We start from the raw sequence: 7,729 nt of genomic DNA on the forward strand, positions 1-7,729 counted from the left end.
GGGACGCCACAACATCCAAGGTAATACAGTACTATAAATATAGGAGACAAAATACTGCTCAATTTATTTTAAGCACTAATTAATAATATATCCAGGTTCTCATACAAGCTAAACTGATAAAGAGCCCAAATGATAAATCAATGCAAAATATATAATGAATTATTAGATCAAAAAAGAAAAAAAAATGAAGAAAACTTCAAAAATAGAAGTGTAAACTGCCATCAAACAATAGCTCCTAACGGAATATGCACACAACTTGGTAAGTATAGTAAAATGAGTTTAGTTCCTATAGCATTGCCAAACAATGTAACAAAATGTATATAGTCCTGGTATGAGTAAACAAACTCTAAGAGGAGATCACCCCACCTCCCCGACGCGCGTTTTGACACCAGCTTCTTCTGGAGGCGCCACCGGAGAAGCACTTTGATTTATTTTGGGGGGAGCGTCACCCGTATCCAGCATCACCTCATCTTCTCCTCCAGTATTCCATTTTCTGGTACTTCTTTCTTTCGTATGGTCTTTGTGTCTGGGGCATTTGTGCAGTATCAATAAGGTCTACTCAGAAACATTCAAGACTCGCCACATACCGGGAATATCCCACAAGACTCGCCGTATACCAGAAACACCCAAGACCTGCCACATACAGTGAACATTCCACAAGACCTTCCGTATATGCGGAACACCCGTCAAAACTCGTCGTATACCAGTGACACCCGCCGTACACCAAGAACACTTCACAAGACCTCCTGAATATTGGAAACACCCTACAAGACCGACCATACACCAGAAACACCCAAGCCCTTGCAACAAACAGGGAACACCCCAAAAGACTTGTTGTATACTGGTAACACCCGCTGTACACCAGGAACACTCCACAGGACCATCCATACACCAGAAACACCCAGGACCCACTGTATACCGGGAAAACTCCACAAGACTCGTCGTTTACCAGTAACACCCACTGCACACCAGGAACACCCTACAAGACCTGACGAATACCAGAAACACGCCACAAGCCCGGCCATACACCAGAAAAACCCAAGACCTGTTACATACCAGGAATATCCCACAAGGTCCGCCGTACACCGGGCACACCCTACAAGACTCGCCGTATACCGGTAACACATGACGTACACCAGAAACACCCAAGGCCTGCCACATACAGGGGACACCACACAAGACCCACCGTAGGACGGGAACACCTTACAAGACTCGTCGTACACCAGGAACACTCCACAAGACCACCCATAAACCAGAAACGCCCAAGACCAGACTCATACCGAAATCACCCCACAAGACTCATCGTATACTGGGAATACCCAAGACCCACTACATTTCACAAGACCTAGGTGTAAGGCAACACCCCAAAAGACTCGTCGTATATGACTAACACCTGTCCTAAACCAGGAACACTACACAAGACCAGGCCATACACCAGAAATACTCAAGACCCACCACATACCGGGAAGGAACACCCCACAAGACCTGCCACATACCGGGAACACCCCACAAGACCTGCTGTATACAAGGAACACCCCACAAGACCTGCTGTATACAAGGAACACCCCACAAGACCCACCACACACCAGAAGCACTCAAGACCCACCACATACCAGGAACACCCCACAAGACCCGCTGTATACAAGGAACACCCCACAAGACCCACCATACACCAGAAGCACTCAAGACCCGCCACATACCGGGAAGGAACACCCCACAAAACCCGCCACATACCGGAAACACCCCACAAGACCCGCCACATACCGGGAACACCCCACAAGACCAGCTGTGTTGGAGGTCTTCTGTCATGCAGACATCACAGTTTGGTTCTTGGTCACTTTAATCCTTAAATTCATTTTTCCTGCTTCTAACACATCAACTTCAAGAACTGTTCACTCTCTGCCTTATAATTCCCACCTGTCAGGTGACATTACCGCTGTCACATCAGTGCTATTCACCTTACCTGTTGGCGGTGTTAATATTATGGCGGATTGGTGAGTGTATATATATTTACGTAGGTTTCTTTCTTGTGGGACTTGATGCGCCCCGTGTGAGTAATGTGACAGATGCCTTTTCTCCTATTTTTGGCTCATCCTTTCGGGCGTGCCTGCAGTAACTTACAATCTTGAAATACATAAGAGTGAGCCTTAATTGTGCAGCTGCTGAATCCACGTGTTTCTGTGATGACGCCGACAGCTCGGGTTCTGGAGCCTGAAACTGTTATGTAACGCACACGAAAAGCAGAGATGTCACAAAAAAGTAAAGGGGATGATCCACCTGTAAAAATAGATTGCTCCTCCTCACTTTCCTACTGTTAGGTAAAATTAGAGATGGAGAAATACATAGGTTGTTGCTTTCTAGTAAGTGTTTTATCTTACCCCAGAGCTGGATTCAGTTACATTGCTCAGTAATGTATAATGTTATACATGCTGATGCTATCTGCATTCATAATTACGCTGCTCAGTAATGCTGTATGTCACATCCTGCCGCTATCTGTATTCACAGCTACACTGCTCAGTACTGCTGTGTAATATCCTCCACGCAGCTGCCTGCTTTGGAACATGTCTTACTTAGAGACAGGAGAGCAGGAATCCCTTGTGTCCGTGTGTGCTGTGTATATGAAGCATCATGGCAGATAGCCTCTACTCCCTAGCTCAGAGCCAACTGAGGAGAAAACTGGTGACAAATGCAGGATGCGGGTCCTACTATGGCCGATTGTGTTATTCACCATGTACACCCGACGGCTTATTTGAACAAGTCAAATGAAGTGACAGATGCACTTTAAACTATTAAAAATAATTGTCCCCTTCTGTATTTGCCCAATGATTACCTTGCAGAGCGGCGCAGACTCGTTACTACTGGTATCGTCTGCAGGTGACATTGCCTCACTGTTACATCATTCTGAAGAGTGGAAACAAGTGCAATGCGGATGAAACACTGATGCCATGCTGATCATGTAGAGATGTCCGTCTCTCTCCATACAACTGCTGGGCTGGGATTTTATATTAAAAACTAGATATCCTTCTTTCACGACACACTGTTACAGGTGGCCAAGGCAGGTAACATAGTTATTAAGGTTGAAGGGAGACTTTAAGTCCATCTAGTTCAACCCATATCCTGTCCTAACTTGCCCTAACATGTTGATCCAGAGGAAGGCAAAAAAAACCCATGTGGCAACAGTAAGTTTCACATTGGGAAAAAAAATTCCTTCCCGACTCCACATACGAATCAGACTAGCTCCCTGGATCAACGCAATATTAAGGAGACTAGTGTATATACCCTGTAATATTATACTTTTCAAGAAAGGCATCCAGTCCCTTCTTAAATTTTAGTAGGGAATCACTCATTACAACAACATATGGCAGAGAGTTCCATAGTCTCACTGCTCTTACAGTAAAGAATCCGCGTCTGTGAGTATGCTTAAACCTTCTTTCCTCCAGACGTAGAGGATGCCCCCTTGTCCCCGTCACAAGTCTAAGAGTAAAAAGATCATTAGAAAGGTCTTGGTATTGTCCCCCCATATATTTATACATTGTAATAAGATCACCCCTAAGCCTTCGATTCTCCAAACTAAATAACCCCAAATGTAATAACCTGTCTTGGTATTGCAGACCCCCCAGTTCCCTAATAACCTTGGTCGCTCTTCTCTGCACCCGCTCCAGTTCAGCTATGTCTTTCTTATACACCGGAGACCAGAACTGTACACAGTATTCTAAGTGTGGTCGCACTAGTGACTTATATAGAGGTAAAATTATGTTCTCCTCTTGAGCATCTATGCCTCTTTTAATGCATCCCATTATTTTATTTGCCTTTGCAGCAGCTGCCTGACACTGGCCGCTAAATGTGAGTTTGTCATCCACCCATACACCCAGGTCTTTTTCAGTGACAGTTTTGCCCAGTGTTTTACAATTAAGCACATAATTATACATCTTGTACGTTCTACCCAAGTGCATGACCTTACATTTATCCCCATTAAAGCTCATTTGCCATTTATCAGCCCAAGCTTCTAGTTTACATAAATCCTCCTGTAATATAAAATTGTCCTCCTCTGTATTGATTACCCTGCAGAGTTTAGTGTCATCTGCAAATATTGAAATTCTACTCTCTATGCCCCCTACAAGGTCATTAATAAATATGTTAAAAAGAAGCGGGCCCAAAACTGACCCCTGTGGTACCCAATACTGACCCCTGCAGTACCCCACTGCTAACCGTGACCCAGTCCGAGTGTGCTCCATTAATAACCACCCTTTGTTTCCTATCCCTGAGCCAGCTCTTAACCCACCTACACATATTTTCCCCTATCCCCATTGTTCTCATTTTATGTATCAACCTTTTGTGTGGCACCGTATCAAAAGCTTATGAAAAGTCCATGTACACCACGTCCACTGCATTCCCTTGGTCCAGTCCGGAACTTACCTCTTCATAAAAGCTTATCAGATTAGTCTGACAGGAACGGTCCCTCGTAAACCCATGTTGATATTGGGTCATGAGGTTATTCTTCTCCAGATACTCCAGTATAGTATCTCTTAGAAAACCCTCCAGGATTTTACCCACAGTTGAGGTTAAACTTACTGGCCTATAATTTCCAAGTTCAGTTTTTGTCCCCTTTTTGAATATTGGCACCACATTTGCTATACGCCAGCCCTGTGGTACAGACCCTGTTATTATGGAATCTTTAAAGATTAAAAATAATGGTCTATCTATGACTGTGCTTAATTCCTGCAGTACTCGGGGGTGTATCCCATCCGGGCCCGGGGATTTGTCAATTTTAGTGATTTTTGGACGCCGCTGTACTTCCTGCTGGGTTAAGCAGGTGACATTTAATGGAGAATTTTTTGATCCCTGATCATGTTATCCGTCATGGGATTTTCTTGTGTAAATACTGTTAAAAAAAAAGTCATTTAGCATATTGGCTTTTTCCTCATCCTCCATTTCACCCAGACTATTTTTAAGGGGACCAACACTATCATTTTTTCGTTTCTTACTATTTATGTAGTTAAAGAATATTTTGGGATTATTTTTACTTTCTCTGGCAATGAGTCTCTCTGTCTCAATCTTTGCTGTCTTGATTTGCTTTTTACAGAATTTATTTAATTTTCTGTATTTATTTAATGCCTCGTCACTACCTACTTGCTTTAATTCTCTAAATGCTTTATTTTTATCTCTTATTGCGCCCCTTACAGCTCTATTTAGCCATAGTGGTTTCCTCCTATTTCTCGCATGTTTATTCCCATACGGTATATATTGTGCACAGCTCCTATTCAGGATGCTAATAAACGTCTCCCATTTTCTTTGTGTATTGTTATGTCTCAGGATATCGTCCCAGTTAATTGCACCAAGATCATCTCTCATCCGTTGGAAATTTGCCTTCCTGAAGTTTAGTGTCCTTGTAACCCCTCTACTACACATCTTATTAAAGGATACATGAAAACTTATTAATTTGTGATCACTATTCCCCAAGTGACCCCCAACCCTTACATTTGATATGCGGTCTGGCCTGTTGGTTAATATTAGGTCTAGCAGTGCCCCCCCTCTTGTTGGGTCCTGAACCAGTTGTGAAAGGTAATGGTCTCTCATCGTTGTCAGACACCTATCACCTTTGCCTGAACTGCAGGTTTCGGTTCCCCAATGTATTTCAGGGTAGTTGAAGTCCCCCATAATAATGACTTCTCCTTGAGTCGCTGCTTCATCTATTTGCTTGATGAGGATATTCTCTGTTGCTTCCATTATTTTTGGAGACTTATAACAAACCCCTATCAGTAATTTATTATTTTTCCCCCCCTCCCCTTATCTCTACCCACAGGGACTCTACATTTTCATTAGATTCATATATATTATCACGAAGGATGGGTTTTAAGGATGATTTTACATAGAAACACACGCCTCCCCCTCGCTTATTTGTACGGTCATTTCTGAACAGACTATAGCCCTGTAAATTAACCGCCCAGTCGTGGCTCTCGTCCAGCCATGTCTCAGATATCCCGACCAGGTGGGGGCCTGTTGAAGCCCAAATTCCAGGTGACGCCCCAATCCCCACTGAATTCTCAATCCCCCTTCCCCTCGGATGAAGCCCCAATCTTCACCCCTGGCTGAGGCCCCAATCCCCCGCTCCCGGGAGAAGTCCCAATCCCCACCCCCAGCTGAGGCTTCAATACTCACCCCCGTTGAGGCCCCAATCCATGGTGAAGCCCCAATCCCCACTGAATTCTCAATCCCCCTCCCCCGGCTGAGGCTTCAATTCTCACCCCCATTGAGGCCCCAATCACCACTTAATTCTCAATCCCCCAACCCCAGGAGAAGTCCCAATCCCCACCCCCAGCTGAGGCTTCAATTCTCATCCTCGTTGAGGCCCCAATCCCTGGTGAAACCCCAGTCTCTACCCCTGGCTGAGGCCCCAATCCCCACCCCTGGCTGAGGCCCCAATCCCCACCCCTGGCTGAGGCCCCAATCCCCACCCCTGGCTGAGGCCCCAATCCCCACCCCTGGCTGAGGCCCCAATCCCCACCCCTGGCTGAGGCCTCAATCCCCACCCCTGGCTGAGGCCTCAATCCCTGGTGAAACCCCAGTCTCTACCCCTGGCTGAGGCCCCAATCCCCACCCCTGGCTGAGGCCCCAATCCCCACCCCTGGCTGAGGCCCCAATCCCCACCCCTGGCTGAGGCCCCAATCCCCACCCCTGGCTGAGGCCCCAATCCCCACCCCTGGCTGAGGCCCCAATCCCCACCCCTGGCTGAGGCCCCAATCCCCACCCCTGGCTGAGGCCCCAATCCCCACCCCTGGCTGAGGCCCCAATCCCCACCCCTGGCTGAGGCCCCAATCCCTGGTGAAGCCCCAATCCCCACCCCTGGCTGAGGCCCCAATCCCTGGTGAAGCCCCAATCCCCACCCCTGGCTGAGGCCCCAATCCCCACCCCTGGCTGAGGCCCCAATCCCTGGTGAAGCCCCAATCCCCACCCCTGGCTGAGGCCTCAATCCCTGGTGAAACCCCAGTCTCTACCCCCCGACTGATGCCCCAATCCCCAACCCTGGCTGATGTCCCAATCCCCACCCCCGGCTGATGCCCCAATCCCCACCCTTGTCAGTTCTCCTGCAAGCTCAAGGAGACAGTGATTCCAGAAACATAGTGTAATATTCCAGTATTTAGAACAAGCGATGAGACGACTGCAGGTTTTAACACTTCTAAAAAATAAAAAGATAATATATATATAAAACCTTAAAAATATAAGTCTCCCCCCCTTTGAAAAAACAAACAAAACTAAGTAAACATTCAACGTCGCTGCGGCCATAAAAGTCCGATCTATGAGAAAGTATTATGTGACCTGGGCGGTAAACGCCATAAAGTGAAAACGGAGATGACAGAATCCTCACTGATCGGCTGCACTTCTAGGAAAAATTGTGGTAAAAATTAAAAAAAAATTACAAGTCCCCCAAAATGGTATTTAATAAACCGCTTGGCTGGAAAAAATTATTTTTTAAATTAAAAAAAAAAAAAAAAAAAAAAAAGGCACAAAAAGGGTTAACCCATAGGTAATCTCTATGAGAGGAGTGCTGCTCCTCTGAGTCCCTATTCCAGGGGTCTCCCCGCTGTGAGCCGCAGGGCGGGAGCGCCCACTAGCTGTCAGCTCTGTCACGTCTTTCCTGCCCAATGTCACTGTCGGGACCTCTCAAACGACAACATCCGGTTTACCACTGACGCACTTCCGATCACCTGCCCCTCCAGACGCCATATTT

The sequence above is a fragment of the Dendrobates tinctorius genome, unplaced genomic scaffold (assembly GCF_039654945.1).
Source record: "Dendrobates tinctorius isolate UK_male_01 unplaced genomic scaffold, ASM3965494v1 ptg000020l, whole genome shotgun sequence".
NCBI classification, from domain to species: Eukaryota; Metazoa; Chordata; class Amphibia; order Anura; family Dendrobatidae; genus Dendrobates; species Dendrobates tinctorius.